At 34.7% G+C, this 22,954-nt stretch overlaps 1 pseudogene; it reads left to right on the forward strand.

The window, feature by feature from the left end:
* The first annotated feature begins 8,746 nt into the window (after positions 1-8,746).
* On the forward strand, positions 8,747-9,448 carry LOC138924525 (olfactory receptor 2L8-like; annotated as a pseudogene).
* Positions 9,449-22,954: the final 13,506 nt, after the last annotated feature.

Consider the following 22,954-nt stretch of genomic DNA (forward strand, 5'->3'; position numbering starts at 1 on the left):
GTTATCACTGCCTTTCTCTAGGTCCTCCTTCTCTCTTTACTGGAATATTTCCTAGCAAGATTTTCTAACTGAATTAAAATGGAGTTTGGAATTGAATATTATTAGCTAGGGTTCTTAAGTGGAAAAAGAGAAATAAATTCAGTCCAATATAAACTGATAATATAACACTAATAATGATTGAAAGACTTACAGAATCTTCAGAAATAGAGGTGAATCTTGTCTGAAGACTGCAACCATTAAGAATGTCCAATATGAGCCTGAGGATGAGTCCTGTGACGATACCTCTGTTGCCCCATCTGGGTGCCATTGACAGCCTCAGAAACATGTGACGAGCTCCTCTAGAAACTTCATGAGTTTATTTCTGTTGCATCCATATTCCCTTAGAGGTTGTGCACTTGCCCTGGTTCTTTGAATGACCCACTCCCAAGTTAAATCCTGCAGATAAAGAATCTAATGCATAGTGTGGAAATATGTCTTGGCCATAGCTGTACATCAAGTAAGGAAGCAAGCATTTAGGTTCTATCATAGATATGGAAATGTTTGCTTTGTAAGACATCTCAAACGAGCTCAGATAAAAAATGATGATAAATGATTTCTAGACTTTCTGCTTAACCAGAAGTCCTGTGGCCCTTCATTTATCTATTTACATGAGCCCGTCACAAGTGAGATATAGGGATATGTGAGGAGTTTGTCTTAGTTAAAATGTCTGGGGAAATAAATATGAGAGATTGGAAAAATAGAAAGGATTCGATCTCTACTTCTTGATTAATTCACAAAGACTTCCTATGACTCTATTTGGGTAGATACAGTGAATGGTCACAGAGAGATAGCACCTATCATGAAGTTTGTGACATTCATGTGTGAATATTGGTGCCTCTAAAGACTGGTGATCTAATGTGCCTCAGAGCTGTGTAGAAAGGCCATATCTACATTTCAGTAGTGAATGTAATATGGTGGCAACAATACAGGAAGGTCTCTTACTTCCTTTGGTATCTCAAAGCTCTTGCACCATTCAAATTTTCCAGAATGGTGTCTTCTTGGGGAGGATCCCAATAGCCATTCTCATAAGCTAAGAGAATCTAGAGTTGATTGTGTTATTATGACTGCAGTCCCCCAGCACAAGTCTATCTCCCTTTATATCCTGACAGGCTTGAATTTCTTCTAGAATTTCTTAGCTACAATATATATATTGATCATGTTAATCTCCTTAGTATAGTAAGTAATTATCTCCTTTAGCTTGTAAACCCCCTCATTTGCAGCATCATACAGTACAATATCCTACCTAAAACTTTATCTTCTCTTCATGCTAAATTGAATGGAGTTCTCTGAAATGTTTTGACAAGTCAGAATTGTATCAGGGATACAACGGCCTGTGTCTTCAATATATTATCCACAATCCTCACAAAAAGTTCTTTGACTGGATAATTCCTATTTCTCACTGATCTCAAGTATCAGATCAGGAGTCATTTACACAAGGAAGCTGTATCCTCCCTCTCTGCTTGCATAGATGCGAATATCTTACAAATAAAACATGTCATCATCATATTGTAATCATCTTTTTCACTGTCATTCCATGGACCATTAACTGTTATTTTTCTTCTTTAAAAAATTTTTAAAATATGATTTACAAGCACTTGGTAGATTTTCACAAATAGGAACCACTGAAACTGGCGTCCTGACTGGGGAGCAGACATGTCCAGAACCTCACCAGCTACCCCTGTGCTCTCTTTCATTATCTATCACTCAAAAAGTAGTCTATTTTACAACTTCTGATTGCATAGATTAATTTTGTCATGTAAGAGTTTTATTCATATATCATGTGCCTTTTTGTATCTGTCTTATTTTCCTTCACATTATGTCTGTTAAATTCATTCCAGTCATTTGTACATTTGTAGATCATTAATTCACGTTGCTACTGAATATTCCATTTGGTAACTATCCTCTATTTACTAACTCAGTTTTGTTAACAGACATATGTGAATATTGTAGGATTTAACTATTACAAATGTTGCTGCTATGAATATTTTGTACGTCCCCTTTGGAGAATTTATTAAAAAATTCTGTTGGAAAAGACCTAGGAGTGGAAGTTCTCAGTCATTGGACATGCTTATGTTCACCTTTTTTTTATCAGCTTTATTAAAGTACAATTGGCAAATAAAAATTGTATATATTTATTATGTGCCACATGATTTGGTATACATGAGCCATTAACAGTTAACCATCAATGGCTTGCTTTTTTCTTTTCCATATGCCCAGATCTTGCTTACTGAGTATTTGTTCTACCTTCAAAATATTTGCTCATCAAAGCATGTCTCAGTCATTCTTAGCCCAACGCATTTCCACATAATTACTAGAATTAGTTTATAAAATTTCCACCAAAAAATTGGGATTTTGAATGAGATTGCATACCATTTGGATGATAATTTGTGGAAAGAAAAAATCTTTTCCAAGTTGACTCGTTTTATTAAAAAAGCATATCTCACCGTGTATATGTCAATTTATAAAGGCTTGAAACATCCATATTCTATTAAATTCGTATAGAAATTTTTTCTTTTATACTTTTGTAGATATTTTCAATTTTATGAAAATATTTGTCATCTGAATCTTGCATTTTTCAGAATGGGGCTTCTTTTTCAAAATATATGAATGTGATTATTCATGTAAGAGCTGTGTGATTTTATGAATAATTTAACTGGACTGAATACAGAAATTAAAAAAAAAAAGCTGAGGAGTTTATTTAAGTTTCACACTCTTCTTTCTTCTCTTAAGATAAACCAGATGCCATGGTAAAAGAAAAATATAGAGCAATGTGCCAAACAGAAATTCTAGAACTGAAGAACACAATGACTGAACTGAAAAAAAGCAATGCAGAGTCTGAACACTAGACTTAATCAAGAAAAAGACAGAATCAGTGAGCTCAAAGACAGGTCATCTGAAATTACCCAGTCAGCAGAACAAAAATAAAAAAGAGTGCAAAAGGGCTACAGAACTCACAGGATTCCACAAGTACACCAACATATGCATTGTGTGAATCCGAGAAGGAGCAGATGAAGAGAAAGGGGCAGAAAGCTTATTTAAAGAAATAATGACAAAAAACTTTCCAAATCTGAGGGAAAAGAACATCCAGATCCATGAAGCCCAAAGAACTCAAAACAGAATGAACATACAGAAGTCTTCACTGAGACACATTATAATCAAAACTTCAAATATTTTTAAAACATTTTTAAACAATTTTAACCAGGCCAATATTATTCCTTCCCAAGTAAAAGATGTAATTGACTTGGTTACTAGAAATCATAAGAAATATAAGAACAATTAGACTATTTTCTTCAATAGCATTGTTTTATTAAATGTTTTGCAAATATAAATGTATCAATGAGTATTATCATTATTTTCCTTATTAAGTTGAACTGTTTATAGTTTAATGGGTGTTTCCAACAGAAGAGAAATAATTGGAAAATATGTAGTAACTAAAATAGAGATAACTCACATATGTGTGATACAATAAGAAGTTTTATGTATACATTTTTATTAAACTAACTGAATTTCATTTAATTTAATAAATTTGCAGGCCAATATAATAAAAAATGGGAAATAATATATGGAGACACATATTTACTGTGCACTTATAAACAAAAATGTATGAAATATATGATCCATAAAAATTTAGAGATGTAATTATATTGGAAGAATGTGAATAAATATATTTGTTTGTTTCCCAACTGAATTGGCCCTTAACACACCTGTGGAAGCATCTAAATAAATTATCACAACTCCTTCTCCAAACTTGGCTTACAGCCATCCAGGGAAACTAGTGACTTAGCTTACTTCGAAGCCTCAGAGAACATACCCAAGTGAATACCAAAAAAAAAAAAAAAAATGAGCATTAGACTAAATCTCCAGGTAAAGAAGCCCTAGAATCATTCTTGCTGCTGAGTTTCATTGGATGTACCTAAAATTTCAAGTATAGAGATGGAAGTTTAATATGTATGTTTGTTTGGAAAATATTCAAGGAAATTTACAGAAAATGACTTTGTTCATTTTATGACAGTTGGACTGCTGCCAGCTAACCAAGCCAGTGAGTTTGTGAAAGTGTGGAGATAATTAAAGGTATTAATCTTAATTGTATGTTTATCTTTACTAGCCACTTAAGAAGAACTCTTCAGCAAGTGTTTAAGAGAGCTTTATTCAGAATTAAGTACTTCTTTTTATAATAAGCAATGGATACATTCAGACATCTCATTAACCAGGGAACTCCAAAAAAAAAATTCCATTTGAATATAGTGGGTTTGAATAAGATATATAAATATTTTACCCTTAAAAATAAGAAATGGATGGGCTGCTTGAACACTGGTTCACATTTTTTTCAGATATGAGTTCTTTGTAAACCTAAAATGTGATATTATACAATTCTGAGAACTGATCTATTTGTGAACAATTGATCATGAAATGACAATAAAATATGGTTAAATTGACAGAAAGGCAGATGATGATATTGTCTATGAACTACCGTTCTGGAACTATGGTGAATAATACATGGGCCTAGATGCGACAATACCATAATCTGAAATATAATTGAAAATAATTTTGATACTCTATGATACAATATACAATAAAAGTTTATATGAATTTAAGTGATACTTCAAATTTGAGAAGAGTTTATTTGGCCATAATTGGCCCGAGACGTTTATAGAAAACATGAATTTGCAGGATAAAGAATATTCACTGAAGAAGAGAGGATGCATTGTATCCACAGTCTGTGATGTATCTTCTGGAAACAGGGAAGACTGAAGCCAAGTCAAAAATGCTTGACAACAGTGTAGGTAACATGAATTACATTCTTCAGATGTAGAGGTGTTTTCATTCAAGGAAATGTGATCACAAAAGTATTGATTTCATTGTTAACCGCTTTGGCAGTGTTGGTTACTGTTACTATTGAAATCATTCAGGATTTAAAGTGATCAGTTTAGAAAATGAGTGACGTAATCTATGTAAGAGTTAGTTAAGAAATAAAAGATCTGACATGCAGTTTGATGTTGAGCGAGTGGCTGCACGTTTTCGATGCTGTTCAGGAGGAATTGTAGAGTATGAAATAGACAACAGAAAGCGTTTTTGCAGCTGATTCATAAATGCGCTCTCTAGATGGGAAGTAAGATGAGGGTCACGGGAAGAGGTAGGGCCTAATCACATTGGAGTGTGCTTTGGATGTGCTCAAGCGAAACTTGAAGAATAAACCTAACACTTAAGGGTCCAAATACTCAATAAGGATTGTAATGCTCAGCCTTTCTTACTTCCTGCTGTGTGATTATATTTTTTTCCATGAAAGAAGAGGGGTTACGTGGCACCCATGGTAATCTTAATGTTGCTTCCTACTTGCTCTTTTACTCTGCATGATTCTACTCTTTTTAAATTTTAATTTTTAAATTAATTTTCTGTTGTTGAGTTGTAGGAGTTATTTACATATTCCCTGTATCAATCCCTTACCTGATATATATTTTGCAAATATTTTTCCATTCTGTGGGGTGCTGATTTACTCTGCTGATAAACTTCTTTGAGTCACAGGAGTTTTCAATTTTGATGAAGTCCAGTCTATCTATATTTTTATTCTTGTACATGCTTTGGTGTCATATTCAATAAAGCACAGCTAAGTCCAATATCACGAAATGTTTTCTCTATGTTTTCCTCTAAGAGTTTATAGTTTTAGCTCTATTTAGCTCTCCCACTCATTTAGTTTTTTGTGTATAGTGTAAAGTAATGGTGCAATTTCATTATGTGCATCTAGATATTCAGTTTTATCATCACCTTTTGTTGAAAAGCCATCCCCATTGAATGGTTTTGAGATCCTTGTTAAAAATCATTTGACCATACATGTGAGGGTATTTTTTTTTTCTGGTATCTCTATTTTATTGGTTTATGCTTGTCTTTATGCCAATACTACACTATTTTTTTCATAATAGCTTTTCAGTAAGTTTTGAATCAGAAAAAAATGACTTCAATTCTTTTTTATGATCGTTTTGGCTATTCGCAGTAGCTTGAGATTTCATATGAATTTTAGCATGTATTTTTCCACTTCTGCAGATAATCTCATTGGGATTATGATAGGCATTTCATTGAACTTGAAGTTGCTTATGGTAGTATTGACATCTTAATGATATTATTTTTCCAATCCATGAACACAAGATGCATTTCTATTTATTTGCCTCATCTTCAATTTCTTTCAGGATATTTTGTGATTTTCAGTGCACACATTTTTTGCTTTCCTTGTTAAGTTTATTTCTAAGTATTTTATTCTTTTTGATGATATTATCAATGAAATTGTTTTCTTATATTCTTCTTAGGATTGTACATTATTAGTGTATGGAAATACAACTGATTTTGTATCTTGCAACTTTGCTGAACTTATTAGTTCTAACAGATTTTTGTCTGTGGAGAGTTTAGAATGGAAACCCTCCCACTCTACATACCACAACTTCCATCTGTTTCCCATACTTTGAACATGGTCACATCCTACTTTGGGTCTGTGGGGGCAAGGTTGACAGCATTGTTTCATTATCCAGTATATATTACTAAAATAAAAAAACATAAACTATAGTAAAATCTAATGATCATTTAGTTACTATTTATATATATAGTTCTTTTCATTATTATGAGTATTTACTCTGTCCAAGGCATTTTTCAGGTCATAAATTTATCAGCAATATTGACCATTTTCAGAAAGTGTTTTCATGAAGACATTTAGAATTTTCAAGAAAATATCTTTCAATAAAATATTTCTCATTTACTTTTCTGTGTTCTGTTCATGGTGTTTGAATATGGTGGATCATATATATCAATTCTGACAAATGGTTTTTTGATAATATTAACTCCATTATTATTTGGCAATATGCATTTCTAGGAATAACAACAAGCATACACTGGTTTCCCTACTTTAATTCTCCAGTTCTCCTAACTTTTCAAAATGACAATCTTTTTATGTTGCTGTTGCTGTTTTCTTTTAAATCCAGTAGATTTTTCACTTTGTCTTTGAAACTTTCACTTAATCACTTTATCGATTATTATATATTTTAATTTGTAAAGCCCTTTCTTATTATCTGACAGGTTTGAAATAAATCTAATAATATATTGTGGAACAATAATGTTTCATACTTCTTTGAAGATATGAATCCTAATTTTTAAAAGTGTATTCTTTTTCTGTATTTTCCCAATGATGTAGAACTCACTTTATATTTGTTTGGGGCATGTGTGAATATGTATTTGTGTGTGCATGTGTGCACATTAGTACATCTTCCTCTTTCATGTTGTGAACTTCCTTAAAAGTCTGGGAAAATTGGGCTCTAAAATAATACTTAAGACTAAAACATCACACACTGTGTGGAGCTTGTTCACTTACGACGTCTCTGGAGGAGAATCCTCCTCCTACCTCCATCAAGACTCTCAGGGTGCCTTGTCCTTTTTTTCCATTTACATAACTGACCATTTCTCTAGCCAAATTCCTTCTTTCAAAGAGTTCTGAACTGCTTCATTTCTCATTGTGCCTTTTTCTTACCTGATGTCTTTTAATTTATGACATCTATTTCTTTATCATCATAATATTTGGGCTTTGAAAGAGAGAAATGATAAGTATATATGCTTAAATTCACACACTTATCTAAAAGTGGAGATAATTTTTAATACAAAAAACAAAATGGAAAAATGAATGAGTAAGAGAAAGTGTCATAAAGCAATGTATAATGTTATAAACGTGCCAGCAAAGCAGAAAGACAGAAAACACGCTATTTGGGAAATCTTGATCAGAGTCATGAACGCTACAATAAGTGTGTGTAGATGGTCAAGTAAAGGGTTTTCTTTAACTGCAGCATTCAGAACCTGAGTGAGGAGGCAGAGGAGGATGACTTTTTGTAAGTGGAACTTGACAATAAGGGTTCATACTATATTTCAGAATAAATGAAACAAATGATAATACCTGACTTCAGTAAAACTTGATTTGACGTTATTGTGAAAAGAAGATTTAAGAAAGAAAGCCCCTCAAACATGAGCTGATAGGCTACTGCAATTTTAGAGGTAAGTTTTGGGGCAAAATATGACAAGAAAATCATCCCTTAAGGGTGATAGACATTTATTGATACTAGAACTCCATGAAGTATTGGTTTACATAAATTTTATACTCAGGCATTTTGAATACAGCATATATTTTAAGGATACCTCAGTTTGTGTAGGGCAGTAAAACGTATTTATCCTAATTAAGTCAAAACAGAAATCTTGTTTTAAAAATAATTTTAGCATCTTCTTACAAAATATTTTGGCCAAAAATGTTCACATATTCACATTTTAATCTCTGGATCAGAAAATGAGGTTTATTTTTCCCAAAATAGATAAGTTCAGTTCTTCATTTAAGAGCTATAAAATTTTAAATAATACACAGTCTAAAATAATAAGTTAAAAAGAACTTATAGTTTTATACTTAACTCACTTACTCTTGTGTCTGCCTCTAGGAAAAATCGTATTAATGCCCTAGGGAAAATTATAATCAAATATCAACTGATTTCATTTTATTGGGGTTGTTTCCACCATCAAAAATTGGCCTGTTCTTCTTCATTTTCGTTGTTCTGATTTTCCTAATGGCTCTGTTTGGCAACTTGTCCATAATGCTTCTCATCTTCCTGGACACCCATCTCCACACACCCATGTATTTTTTACTTAGCTCTCCATCATTGACTTGAATCACATCTCCACCATTGTCCCCAAAATGGTTTCTAATTTTCTTTTTGGAAACAAATCTATCTCCTTTATTGGATGTGGGGTTCAGAGCTTCTTTTTCTTGACTTTAGGAGGTGCAGAAGCACTGCTCTTGATATCTATGGCCTATGCTCATTATATTGCTATTTGCTTTCCTCTCCACTATTCCAGTCTTATGAGCAAAAGAGTGTGTGTGCTGATGATAATAGGATCTTGGATAATGGGCTTTGTAAACTCTTGCACCCACACGACATATGCCTTCCATGTCCGTTACTGTCAATCCAGGGCCATCAACCATTTCTTCTGTGATGTCCCAGCCATGTGGACTCTGGCCTGCATGGATACCTGGGTTTAAGAGTACACAGTGTTTATGAGCACCATCCTCTTCCTCATGCTTCCTTTCATTGGCATTGCATGTTCCTATGGCCGGGTTGTCCTTGCTGTCTACCACATGCACTCAGCAGAAGGGAGGAAGAAGGTCTATTCCACCTGCAGCACCCACCTGACTGTGGTGACTTTCTACTATGTTCCACTCTTTTACACTTATCTACATCCAAGATCCCTCAGATCTCCAACAAAGGACGAGGTTCTGGCTGTCTTCTACACCATCCTGACCCCAATGCTAAACCCCATCATCAACAGCCTGAGAAACAGAGAGGTGATGGGGGCCCTAAGAAGAGTGATTCAGAGAATCTGCACTGTGAAAATGTAGACAAAGCTTTTTGTGTGTGTACCCAGGACTTGGTTATAAGTTCATTCATCCACGTACAGAATTAAAAATATTATGTTATGCTTAGAGTGCAAGGACTACAATTAATGTAGAAAGGAAGAATATCACTTAGGTCTGGACAAAATTATCTTCTAAATATACAGACATGTGAGTATATATATACATATATAAAATTCTAAGCTTTATCTTTTTTCTTCATGGTCCTTTTTCCCATCAATTTCAAATTAATCTTCAAAGTCATGTATTTTTTGCTGATATCATGTCCATGATAATCATTGTCATGTAGAAATGAAAGCAGAAACTAACTGAAGTAGTCATTCAGCATAGCAGTTCCACTATTTTCAAATATATGTAAAACAAAAAATTTTCCCTGGATGTCAAGATCTAATTGAAAGTCAGAAGACATCTTGTTATTCTCATAGTAAACCTGTAATTTACCTGTGCCAGTTACTCTGTCTTTTAATTTAAAGAAACATATCATTACAGGTATTTAGCTGAGCCTTCAAGACTTCACTGGGGATTTGGAACTCCTTATACCACTCTGAATGGAATATGAGAGGTTTATGTCTCTATTAGGGTGATGAATGCTAATAAAATGATTTAATTTCAGGTAGACCTCAGGACAACAATAAAATCTTGGAGGTGCTAACAGAGGTCAAGGAAACTGTGAAGTTAATTATAAGATGAGTGGGTCAAAAGTTTAGTCAAATTAGTGGGAATTAATTAGTCAAAGACATTCCCACACCCATCCCTGGCATTCTACATATACTAAGTGTACTTCCTAAGTAAAGTTAAAAAGCAAATTCAACTAAGTAAATTTTGAAGGGTATATTGGTTTTATTGAATGAATCAGGCAGCATCTCATCTAACAAATAGAAAAGAGCTCTGAAGAGCTTTACAAGGAGCTCTTGTAAAGAGGTGGAACAAGAAAGTCATTCTTGCAAAGAGCTGATTGTTTCAGACAAGATCACCTTCCCTTAGGGGATGGCAGGGTCTGTTAGGTGAGTTATCTCACTGGTGCTGACAGGTAATTCCAGATTGACTGTTTGAGACTCCAGCCCTGGGGAAGGTTGAAATTGTAATTGAGTTAGGTAATAAGTCTCGGTTTTGTGATTTGGGCTTAGCACAAGGGACTCCATTCTGGATCTGTTGTCTCTTTTTTAATAGTAGCCACTGCTACTCTTAGCATTAGATAATATCTCTCAGATGAGATTTTATTCTCTACTACTGCATCTCTTAGTTTTACTGAAACGTGTTGAGAGAAGCCAACATCTATGGATCAATTTTACTCATTGATATTATGGCTCAGTCACTATCACAAATAGATGCCACCATTAAATCCAATAAAAATCCATCCACTCAAGGAAACTCCCTGGGTGAAGTGCTGTCGCTGCCCATCAGTGATAAGTGTAGAAATGCTCTTTACCCTCTCAGGTATGGCAGGGAGGGGAAGGGTCATACTCTACTGAATTTGAAGGGCATAGCACAAAATGAAAATATGAGGCCTCGTTCAAAAGCAGGAAAGACTACCATTATTGGTGCTAAGTATAATGTTATTCCTTCAAAATCAGTTTATTAGCTATAAAATGAAATACAAATTACAAACAATATTTTTGTATCATAATTTTATATATAATCAATAATAATACTTTATTATGTAATGTCTTTATCGGTCATAAGATTTTTCTGGCTCACTTTTCTTCGAACTTAATTTTGCCAAAATTTGTATTTTTAGGAACTTCATTTATTATCAATATAATTGAAAATATTTTCATTCACTGGTGGCAAATGCTAAGATGCAGTTAAGTTTTGATGATTTTTAATTTTGAGAAGAATCTGCTTAAGTTACTTTAAATATTGAGTGCTCATGGGTTGTGAAAATTTAGACTGTATTTCTGATACCTTATATCAAAATATAAATTATGGTACAGGTAGAACTAATGATTATCAGGAATTGTTTTCTAAAAAAGCTTTCTCTATGAATAAATTTCAACCTATCCATATAAATTAATTTCATGTAAATCTGAATTTAATTTTAAATATAAATCTAACAAATGGCATTTTAGTAGTTATCTCAAATTTCTGGTAACTTACCGACTTGTATAGTAAAGCAAAAGTGGCTTCATTTTTCAAGTGCTTATTTATTCATTTTATCATTATATTTTCAATTACAGGTTAAATCGATGCTATTTTTATCCTTTTTGTTAATAATTGATTTCCGAAACTTCATATAAAAAGACTTTTCTATTCCATGAATAATCTGTCACATTAAATTTTAAATCTTCAAATTATCTTTAAATTTTATTTCTATTTCTGATCCTGTGGATATTTGTTTTGCAATCCTGCAGCAGCTTTGAAAACTATGGATTATGGACTCTGATGATTTCTAATAACTTCCTCACATGCATTAGTGCAATGGCCATGTGTACACTTTCATTTAAAATACTTTACTGACAAAGTTTACTTCCTAAGCTCCCTAGCATTTCCTGTCCTGACATTCAGGTGACACAGTTAATAATTTTTTAGTGGTCACAGGGATGGGCTCCGGGACTGAAGGGTAAGTCAGCCCCTGACCCCATCATGGGCCATTGCTGCTGCCAGGCAGAGATTCTTCTCTTTAGTGGGAAGTAGCCACCTCCACCATTGTTGTTTCATCTGCAGCTGCTGCTGTCATCACTGCCACCCGGCACTTCACACAGGGAGTTTCCTTGAGCTGATGGATTTTTATAGGATGTAATGGTGGCATCTATTTGTGATAGTGACTGAGCCATAGTATCAACGAGAAAAATTGATCCATAGATATTGGCTTGTCTCAACATATTTCAGTAGAACTATGAGATGCAGTAGTACAGGATAAAATCTCACCTGAGAGATATTATCTAATGCTAAGAGTAGCAGTGGCTACTATTAAAAAAGAGACAACAGATCCAGAATGGAGTCCCATGTGCTAAGCCCAATCACAACCCAGCCACTCCCTCGGGGTCCTGTGGTACTTTGAACAGTTGTGTGTGTGCGCATGGATATTCAGTCCAACTGCTCCTTGTGCATGCTGCCTGAGCCCACTTGTGCAACTATTGTTGCTGGACCAAAGCTGCATGCTAACACTGCTGTCCAGCATAGCTGTTCTGCTCACATGCATTCTCAGAGATAAAATTATTAAGAATTGTAAGATTTCAACCACAGAGTATTAAGCAAAGCAAGGATCCTCTGAGTGTGAGATCCTAGCAAGCCCACAGGCCACATGCCCATGAGGCCAGCCCTAAGAAGAGTAGAATGAGTGAGTAGGAAGGGAATGGTGTCATGACAATCAGGAAAATTATGAAAATGTCTGCTGTTTTCATTAGAAATAATCTTAGGGAGTGTGGAATTGAGCAGAGGTACCCATTTCAGACTTCTTACCCATTTCAGATAGTGAATAATGGAGATAATCAAGAGATCTGTATCTATTTTTGGCCCTGGCACACCATAGCCTAGGGGAAATCATGCCACATCTTTGGGTTTAGTTTGCTGAAAAGCAAGATGGAGGCATTTTACCATAGAGTATTAGTAAATAGTGTAGGAGAGGAAAAATAATTTGTCCTCTATCCTAGATTTTTGACTAAAGACACCTCCTGCATAATGAAAGACAGATTAACAGGAAAAAGCAAAGTTTCACAACATGTATACTTCTACCTACATGGGAGAGACCAAGGAAAACCAACTCCCTGAAACAGCCCAAGTCTTCACCTTAAATATCATCTTCATCTAAATACAAAAGTGTTGGGGGAAGGGGGAAGGGGAAAACCGTTATTGGAGGTAACCAGAAAAGGCACAGTAAATTAGGACATGGTTGTAATACAGGTTTAAGTTGCCGCCTTCCCCATTGATGAGAGATTCTCCACTCTTTGGTATGGAGAGGGAGACACCCTTACAAATGAAAATTTCCTTGATAAATACAAATGTCTCTTACACAAGAGTAACTTCTACTCCAGTTTCCAGAACTTGTCTGTTGATTCTTAAAAATAACTAGCATAAAATAACCTTTATGACAAAGAGGCATATTTTGGTGTGGACAATTCTGCTCCCCTTTAATGGCATCATTGAAATCCCTTTTAATGAAATTCCTACAAAAGCAAGAATAATTCAATTTTTCATGCCAACAACTCTGAAAATGGGGAAAAAGAGATCACCAACAAATAATGAGAACTCCAACTACAAGAAATGACATTCTTGAAATCTTTTATTCCAGTAGTCTCCTGGTTCAGGAAAGCAGGAAGCTAATTTCTACTGATAGTGTGTCTCACCCACAGGCCACTTGTTCTCCAAAAAAGCTCTTAATGACATTAGGAAGAGCAATATAGAAAGAAGACAGAGTTTTAAAATATTCTCCAATTTTCTCCATTATTTATGAGAATCTACTTCAGATAATTTTTAAAATTGGAAAATGATGACTATGAGGCTAAGATTACCCTAGTTTTCTTCCTTTCACAGGGACTCTGCTCCCTTTTCATTATTTCGCCTTTTAACCATTCTTATTATCATCCAGTTGTCAACTAGTAATTATTATCTTTCACTTCTCATTCATTCTTTAATTGTTTCATGGTGTGGGGACTGGCATTGGCCACACCAAGATATGTCTCTTTGGCATGATGATTATTTGGGGCTGGTTACTTTGCAGACAGGAAAGCAACTGAAAAGTAGAGTTTACTTACCCTTTGTTAGGAGACATTTACATTGTAAAGGAAATCTCCACCTGTAAAGATGCCTCCTCTCTGTACCAGGAAGAAGGGGGGGTGACCTTATCTCTAGAAAATCTTAATCAACGCCAAAGGCAAGGACTTAAACCTACATAATAATCTTATTCCTGTTTCTGGTAACCTCCTGTAAGTGACTGCCCCCATCCCCAAAATCCTCCTTTGTCTTTAGCTGGATATGATATTTAAGGTGGGGGCTTCAGCCATTTTGGTGAGTTGCTCAGCTTGCTTGAGCCTCTCTCATGTATACATGTTATAAACTTTGTTTAATTTTCTCCTGCTATTCTGTCTCGTGTGAATTTAATTTGTTTTCTGGCCAGAAGAACCCAGATAGGGTAGTGGAAATGTCTTCCTCCCCTACAATGGCAAGAAGATGAAATTTTTAAAGCACATGGTCTCTATTTGGATGCTTTTATAATGCACACTGTGTTCCTTTAGTGTTTTATTATATAGTACATTATCAAAGTTTGATTTACAGAAAGGGAAATGAATATTTCTTTTCCCCTTCCTATTTTGAGGGATGAGTATCTTTCCCAATGGGGTGTAGGCCAATTTTTGTGATAAATTGCCCTTAATTTCCATCGTTTTCTATTTAAGTCTAAACTGGCATTTGGAGTCTGATTCTATCAGATAGGGTTTTAAATTGAAAGCAAAATTAAAAAATGTATCCCGACTGAAACAAAAAGGAAATATATTAAAAAAGATTCAGTGGCTTACAAAATCTTCAGAAACACAGAAGAGTTAGACTTGGTGCATGAATATCATACACAACACACAATAAGTGTCTGAAAATGAATTCTGTGAAGACACTCCCAGGACAAAGTATGAATAAAGGGTATTATATCCCCACTGAGGATTATCAGATTAAGTAACCTTAAATCCATATGCGTGGTTTAAAGGAAGCCTTGCTAGGAGACAGGCTTGAGAATTAGGTGCAGGAAAGAACTAGGCACGTGACTGATGCCTCAGAACTGGCCAGAGGGAAATACATTGGAAAAGATGAGAATGTTTTCCATAGTGGCTGCAACAGTTTGCACTCCCTCCAACAGTGTATGAGAATTCCCTTCTCTCCACATCCTCTCCAACACTGTTTCCTGTCTTGTTAATTATAGCCATTTGATGGGTGTAAGGTAATATCTCATTGAAGTTTTGACTTGCATTTCCCTGATAATTAGTGAGGTTGAACATTTCTCATGAGTGTGCCTATTGGCCACCTATATATTTTCCTTGGAGAAATTTCTGTTCAGATCTTTTGCCCATTTTTTAATTGGGTTGTTAGATTTTTTGGTGATGAGATGTATGAGTTCTTCATCTATTTTGGATGTTAACCCATATCTGATATATGGTTTGCAAATATCTTTGCCCAGTTGTTAGGATGTCTTTCTATTTTGCTGATGGTTTCCTTTGCTGTGCAGAAGCTTTTTAGTTTCCTGTAGTCCCATTTGTTTATTTTGTCTATTGTTTCCATTGCCCAGCCAGACATACTTGAAAATATGATGCTAAGATCTATGTCAAACAGTGTACTGCCTAAGTTTTTCTTCCAGAAGCTTAATGGTTTCAGATTTACACTCAAGTCTATAATCCATTTTGAGTTGATTTTTGTGCATAGTGTAAGATAGTAGTCTAGTTTCATTCTTTTGCATGTAGCTGTCCAGTTTTCCCAACACCATTATTGAAGAGATTTCCCTTTCTCCATTGTATGTTCTTGGCTCCCTTGTCAAAAATTACCTGTCCATAGAAGTGTGGCTTTATTTCTGGGCTCTCGATTCTGTTCCATTGCTGTGTGTGTGTCTGTTTTTGTGTCAGTACCATGGTCTTTTGGTCCCTATGGCTTTGTAGTATATTTTGAAATCAGGGAGTGTGATACCTCCAGCTTTCTTCTTTTTTTCAGAATTTCTTTGGCTATTCAGGGTCTTTTTTTGTTCCATATAAATGTTAGGATTCTTTGTTCTATTCCTGTGAAAAATGTCATTGGAACTTTGACATGGATTGCGGTGAATCTGTAGATTGCTTTAGGGAGCATGAACATTTTAACTAAGTTAATTATTCCAATCCAAGAGCATGGAATATCTTTCCACTTCTTTGTTTCTTCTTCAATTTCTTTCAACAATGTTTTATAATTTTCAGTGAACAGATCTTTCACGTTTTTGGTTAAGTTTATTCCTAGATATTTTATTCTTTTTGTTGCAATTGTAAATGGGATTGTATTTTTAATTTCTCTTTCTGCTACTTCATTGTTAGTGTATAGAAATGCAACTTATTTTTGTATGTTGATTTTCTATCCCATGACATGACTGTATTCATTTATTGCATTTAATAGTTTTTTAGTGGATTCTTTAGAGTTTTCTATAGATAGAATCATGTCATTTGCAAATAGCGACAGTTTCACTTCTTCCTTTCCAATACGGATCTATTTAATTTCTTTTTCTTGACTCTGGCTTAGCTCTGGCTATGACTCTAATATTATGTTAAATAACAATGGTGAAAGTATAATGATTCCTCAAAAATTTAAAAATATATCTACCATATGATTCATCTATTCCACTGCTGGGTATTTATGCAAAGAACATGAAAACATGAATGTATAAAGATATACACACCCCTATGTACATTGCAGCATTATTCACAATAGCCAAGACTTGGCAACAACCTAGGTACACATCAAGGGATTAATGGATAAAGAACATGTGGTATTTATACACAGTAGAATACTACTCAGCCATAAGAAATGATGAAATCTGGCCATTTGTGACAACATGGATAGAACTTGATGGCATTGTGCTAAGTAAAATAAGTCAGAGGGAGAAAGTCAAATATCGTATGATCTCACTCATAAGTAGAAGGTAAAAACCATGGCAAACAAACATATAGAAACACAGATTGGATTTGTGGTTACCCGAGGGGAAGGGGGAAGGGAGGAGGGTGAAATGTGTTCAGACACATGTGTATGGTGTTGGATTGTAATTAGTCTTTGGGTGGTGAACATGATGTAATCTACACAGAATTCAAAATATATAATTATGTACACATGAACTTTTTATAATGTTAACCACTATCCAATATGTAAAGCTTGTCATGGTAAAGCTGTGCGCTCTTTGAAAAACAGGCAAGAGGAACTGATGAGAGCCAATGAGGTAGAGACCCCAATGGCCTTTAGATACTTTAGATGTATCATAGATGGTAACAGACAAGGAAAGATCTCCCTGAGGGTACAATCAGGGAAGATGGGCAATATTGGGCCAAGAAATTTGTCCCAAAGACCAAGATCCAAACCAGAGCAAGAAATAACCCCTAAGCCTGAAGGAGAGGACAAGAAATAACTCAGAGATCATGGGCTTTTGTCAGTTGTCGTGGTTTGGTGGAACTTTGTGGTATCTTTCTTAGTGGGTAGATGAATATAATTTCATCGGTAAGAAGAAGTTTTCATACAGATAATTGGTACCAGAATGGTTCAGTGTCACACACTGTGGCAATGACCACTTTGATTTACTAACAATTAAGAATCCTATTTATACAAATGAGAACTGTTATTGAAAAAGTTGATTAGTCAGGGAGACCAATTTCAACCTTTACTTCCAGAGTGGATGTGTGAACCATTCCTTCCCCCACACCAGATTGCCAGGACTCTAGAATAAAATCCAATTCCTTTCTGTGACCCACAAGAGAAAACCTAAGCAATATAGGACTATGTTAAGAAACAAAATTTCACAGAATTTTTGTGTTTACAAGTAGTGGCTGAGTTTCTTTCAACACACATTATAAATTTCACAATTTTGGGCTATCTGGTGAAGTTAGAAGTGACAACTACAAAGCTGCAATGATATTTCTCTGGTGTTAAAACAATTCATGAAAATAGCAACCAAACTTCAGATGTCAAATATTGATTAAAGAATCTTCATTGAAAGTAAATGAATTCAAAGACCTATAATTTGCAGAAGACATCATTAAGCTCTAAAGAAGAGGAAGTGCTTACTTTCTCACAGAGAAAACTGACTATTTGATGCTCATTTAAAATGCAAGTAGAAATTTAACTATGCTACTAATTTTTAAGTATTTGGAGTTTATGCTCTGATTAATATCTCATAAGTTTTAAATGGTCTATCCCTATTTTCCCTGGAAATGTTGTCTTTCCAATGTGCAGTTTTACAATAAAATAGTTTTTTGAATATATGTATACCATGTTGTGGCAGAACTGTTTACTTTTATATGTTGTCTACTTTACACCTTATCTGCCTCTAATAAATTATTTTATCAAAAATATAGTTGCATTATATTTTTCCAGGTAGTCTTATTTGAATGCCTCTGAATTAGTGAGTTTGTGTTACTAGAAAGATTGTTGCATATCATTTCTTTAATTCCAGAAAATATCACAAGCATAATGGAAAATGGTGATGCAATTCTTTGTTTATATTAATCTGTGGATACATTTTTCTTTAATTTCTAAATTATTCTTTCATTTTATTTTGTTAATAGTGTTGAAATTGTAATAGAGAAAAAAAGCGGGGTATATAATTCTGAACTTACAATCATTCGTGTCATACTACTGTAGGGTATTTTGAAAATATACATGTTTTGGACCTAACTCCAAGTTTTCTGATTCAGTTTGCAGATGCAAATAATCCATAATCAACCTATAAATAAAAAATTGGGGTAAGTTTATTATGAGCCAGAGTGAGGATTATAACCCAGCAAGGTCTTAGAATTTGTTCCAGAGAAGCATCAGTTTCAGGACTGTCATATGTCTTTTTAGAACAAAGAGGGTACATTAAACACATGCTGGATACATTTTCAAAGAGGTATTCAGTTGCAAATTAGCAGGTTAACATGACCATGATGTCAGAAAAGAGACTAATCTGGGTGTTTCCAATAGGGTGTTACCAATAGGGTGTAGGAAGGGAAGTATGCATTCTTTGTCTCACAAAGTGCATTCTTTACTTTAATGGATAAGCAGATGTACAATGTATGTTTGATAGGCCATAAATTGGGCTTTCTAGTTCAAGCTGAATCAGTTTTGAACATTAATAGTTGTCCCATGTACCTCAGTATGTAAAAGTCTCCTGTCATTTTCCCCTTTTGATCAATATTCTTTCAATGGAAAACATTACTGAACAAAACATTGTCCCTTGGTGCCAGAGTGGTTGATGCCTGCCCTGGGTCCATCATGTCTCTTGGTGCTAGGCTTTTATTTGACTGATTTGCCCAGTTATCCACAGTGGGGGAAATAGTCAGATATAGTGGACAAGTATAGAGGTATATATTAACAGGGGAAGTGTTTCATAGGCTATGTAACTTAATTATTTTTAGATTATCGCACAAACATTACACATGTGTTTTTACATGACTTTCTATAGTTACATTGTTTATAACAATCATAGAACAGGTAATCCAATACTTGAAATGATTAGCTTAAACGTCAATTCTTAGGCTTAGCCTTAATAAAAGGGGATTTGTTCAGGGTTGTAGGATTCATCAACCATCTCAAGTTGCTGAGAAATCATTACTCTAGCTTGCGTGCCAGTCCAACTACACTGAGTAAACAGTAATTAGTTTGAATATTATGATTAATACAAGAATTCCAAGGAATGGTAGATATAGGAATTGCAATCCAGGTAGCAAATGGAAACCAATACTGGAAGGGAGCAAACCAAACAAATCAAAACAAGGTATAAATTTGCTTAAGGCATTCACCTGATTTTTTTTCTATGTGCTTTAGCAGAGATGACATATTTGAAGATTCCTCAGGTATAAAAACAGCATTTAGTTTGAATGACTTATGCGTACCACCATGGGATGCTGTAAGAATATCTACAGCCATTCTATTTTAAAGGACAACCTTTCTCGTTAAAGCCATTTCAGTATCTAATAAGGCTATTCTTGTGTGACTACTGTTAAGGGCTTCTGTATGTGATATGACGTCCTCTAGCCCCAAAGGAGGAAGAACTATAGCTTGCTTCTCGGTGGTCACACCAGTGGAATGCTGAATGAGCCCCTCTGGCCTTAAAGAGAGGGAGATTGACAACAGGTCTTAGCTCAGTGTGAATCCTTCCCTGCATCTAAGGGAAACTCAGGGTGCAGTGTTTTAGCCATCCAGGAAGTAGCCAAGGTCAGGGACTTGTTCCATGCAACTATTGAGTTCCATTATGAGGCACTCAATAAATACCTGGCCTTCAAGACCAGTCTGTTCCAAATCAGTCTCTTTCTTTAAGTATGATAGTATTTTGATACTTTAAATAGAACAGTTATAAAGTAGGTATTACAGTTTAAGCATAGGAAAGGTCTAAATGTGGAGACACAAGGTTGGGAATGCAGGCCTGGTTTCGGGTCATGGCACAGCTGTCTACAATAGATGCTGTCTTCTTCACATCCTGGCATGGTTCTTTCCAATAGGCTGCAAAGAGTCTTTTATTTGATGTCTCCTTTGATAAATAAATTCTCCAGGTTATAGTCCATTATCCTTAAGGTCTGGGAGCTCTGTGGAAAGAATCAGATCAGGCCTTTCATTTAAGTATCTCAATGGGACTCTGATAACAATGTAACATCTCCCTTAAGCAAAGTTGGTTCACATATTTCCTCATCTAATTGCAAAAGACATCCAGTTATTATCTCGAAAGGAGAGAGGCAGTGCTTACCAAAGGATGTAGATGTAAGATTGAAGAGCTTTTGGACATGAGAGACTAAATGCTTCTGAAAGCATTGCCAATTAAGTTTTGATTATGCTGTTAGTCCTTTCCACCAATCCTGAGGGTCAGGGATGGTAAGTGCAGTGAAAATGCTGCATTATTGGCCAAATGTTACAAATAGATTTAAATATTTGTCTGGGGAAATGAGTTCTGTGGTCAGCGTGTAACTCAGTAGGAATTCCTCAAATAAGGAATATCCTTTTCAATAATAATTTGCCTAAAGCCACCACTCTTCTGAAGGAAAAGCCACAAAACATCATGAGAACATACAGATCATTACAAGATATTTATCCTTGAGATGATAGCATTTGGACAAAGTCCAATTGCCATACTTCAAAGGGTCCCTTAGGAAGGGGAAGGTGGCCTTGTGACTCATGAAATAGTTTCCCTAGATTACACTTTGATCATATAGCACAATGAGCATAGGTTTTATGAATTGCTGTGAGTGCAATTTTCCAAAAGTATTGTTTTCTGCCTTTTGTTGCCACCTTTACTTGTCTTCTGTGGTGATTTCTTGAGCCTATAGGAAGAAATCTTTTAGAGGGTTAGCAGAGTAAATAGAAAGTAGCAGGCATTCTTGAGGCTAGACAGCAAATCCAGCTTGATAACACCCTTGATTATAGTTTAAGTAAGAGCTATCTGTAAACCAATTAAATAATGGAATGCAGTTGTGGTTTATTCCCCTTGTGATGTTGCAAGCAAGTTAGCAAGGTTAAAATAGTGAATAATCTTTGCCTACCAAGATAACATAAGAAGGTTTATAATCATTTACATGACAATGCTTCCCATGCAATTTAGCATACCAAACAAGCCTAATTAGTATGACTTCCTTTATAGGAAGAGAGAAAAAATTTCTTTGAGGTGAAGTCTCAGGGGCCTCCTGAAAATCCTCAGAGAAATTCTCTTCTTTCTTCTTGGTCAAAAGAAAGCCTTTATTCAGGATTTGAAAATTTTGGGGGGGAAAGAGGAGGAGCTTTTCAAAAATATCAAAAGATTTTAAAACATTTGCTCAAACAAGGTCAAGTGTTTGCTGATCTTGTCTCTGTGAAACAGTCACGGGAAAACAGAGCATATCCCTTTTGAGAGAGAAAGCCAAATTCTAATTCTTGTACCAGCTTACTTTTTATATTAAAACTCATTTACTTTATTGGATTTACTTTCATTTTAGCCAACTTGACTAGGCATAAAACTCTTAGATTTCTCTTTCACAAACACTCTATAACTTTCTTTCTACATTCAGAATTTGTCCTATGCATTTGTTCATCCATTCTAGTACTTTAGGACATTTTTTTCTTAACCTAACAAACAAAAATACTTCCATTCTTTACACCTTCGTTACTGAAAACATATTTTACTTTCCTTGTATACAGAGCTGTTTTCCTTATTAATTTTTAGTAGCTTTAATCATGTATATCACTTAGAACTTTTAACCCTTACAGACCTTAATTTCTAAGTAAAAACTAAACAAGCAATTATAAACTTTTTTTACATTAGCATTTTGGGGCAAATTTAAAAATAAATTTTATAATTTCTAGAAGCTTGTTGCCTTTGTAGTACAATCTTCCAGTAAAATACAAAACATGTTTACAAGTAGACCCAAACTCTTTTTAGTTTCTCTGCAATAAGAAACCAAAAGAAGACAAACTTGGATACATTTAGCTATAATGTTTCAGTATTTTATCTTATTTGAACATAACCCAGATACTCAAGCTTTTATCATTTAACTTAATTTAGCAAAACTCTAAAGTTTTCTTACCAAAAAGAATTTGAAAGCTGTTTTTTTAAGTATTCAGATGATAAAACGTAATTTTTGTACCCATAAATGTCTGTTTATCTAAATCATTTGTTTCCAACAATTATGTTCAGATTACCCACAAAAACTTCATGAGACATTAGACAAAATTAGCTATCTTTTAAAGCTATTATTTTGCTGATGAATTTGTAACGGATAACAAGAGTTTATTTGACTACTAAAGCCAGGCTGCATGCCTACACCATATTCAAATACTGACAATTATAAGGTCATGCCTAATTCAATCAAACCAACCAACTTAAGCAAGCTTTTGTTTACCAAA

Source organism: Equus caballus, chromosome 6 (assembly GCF_041296265.1).
Source record: "Equus caballus isolate H_3958 breed thoroughbred chromosome 6, TB-T2T, whole genome shotgun sequence".
NCBI classification, from domain to species: domain Eukaryota; kingdom Metazoa; phylum Chordata; class Mammalia; order Perissodactyla; family Equidae; genus Equus; species Equus caballus.